The following is a 1,041-nucleotide window of genomic DNA, read 5'->3' as shown; positions in this document are numbered from 1 at the left end:
ACACACAAACTCATAGTAAAGTCCAGAAATGTGAATTTAACACAAAATCTATTAAAAACATCCCTAAAAGTAACTAGATCCTACTAAAAACATACTAAAAACAATGTCAAAAAGCGTATAAATTATCCGCTCATCAACCTTTTCCACCATCATACTCAAACACTTATATTCTGGTGGCTGTTGACTACGTATCAAAATGGGTAGAGGCCGTTGCCACACCCACCAATGATACTAAAACAGTGCTGAAGTTCCTCCAGAAATATATCTTCAGCAGGTTTGGGGTCCCTAGAGTACTAATCAGTGATGGGGGCACTCACTTCTGCAACAAATAGCTTTACTCTGCCATGGTCCGGTATGGGATTCGCCACAAGGTGGCGACTCCATATCATCCATAGACTAATGGACAAGCTGAAGTCTCTAACAGAGAGCTAAAAAGAATCCTAGAACGGACTGTAAGTACCCGTAGAAAGGATTGGGCAAGAAGCTTGGATGATGCTCTGTGGGCATACAGAACAGCATTCAAGACTCCTATAGGGACCTCTCCATACCAACTTGTGTATGGTAAGGCATGTCACCTGCCCGTGGAACTGGAACATAAAGCCTGTTGGGCAACCAGATTCCTAAACTTTCATGCCAAATTAGCTGGAGAAAAAAGATCGCTCTAGCTAAATGAACTAGAGGAATTCAGATTCACTGCTTTCGAAAATGCCAAGCTTTATAAAGAAAAATAAAAAAAATGGCATGACAGGAAGCTATCATCTAGAATCTTTGAACCAGGATAAAAGGTTCTGTTGTTTAACTCTAGGCTCAGGCTATTCCCCGGGAAACTGAAGTCCCGGTGGAGGGGACCATATGTGATTACAAGTGTATCACCATATGGTTATGTGGAGCTTCAAGATATTAATTCTGATAAGAAGTTCATTGTTAATGGACAGAGAATCAAGCACTATCTTGAAGGCAATGTTGAGCAAGAGTGCTCAAGGCTGAAGCTAGATTAAAAGCTCAGCAAGGTCCAGCTAAAGACAATAAAGAAGCGCTTGC

Source organism: Arachis ipaensis, chromosome B8 (genome assembly GCF_059453495.1).
Source record: "Arachis ipaensis isolate K30076 ecotype BB chromosome B8, ASM5945349v1, whole genome shotgun sequence".
Lineage (NCBI taxonomy): Eukaryota > Viridiplantae > Streptophyta > Magnoliopsida > Fabales > Fabaceae > Arachis > Arachis ipaensis.
This window is presented reverse-complemented; position numbering follows the sequence as displayed.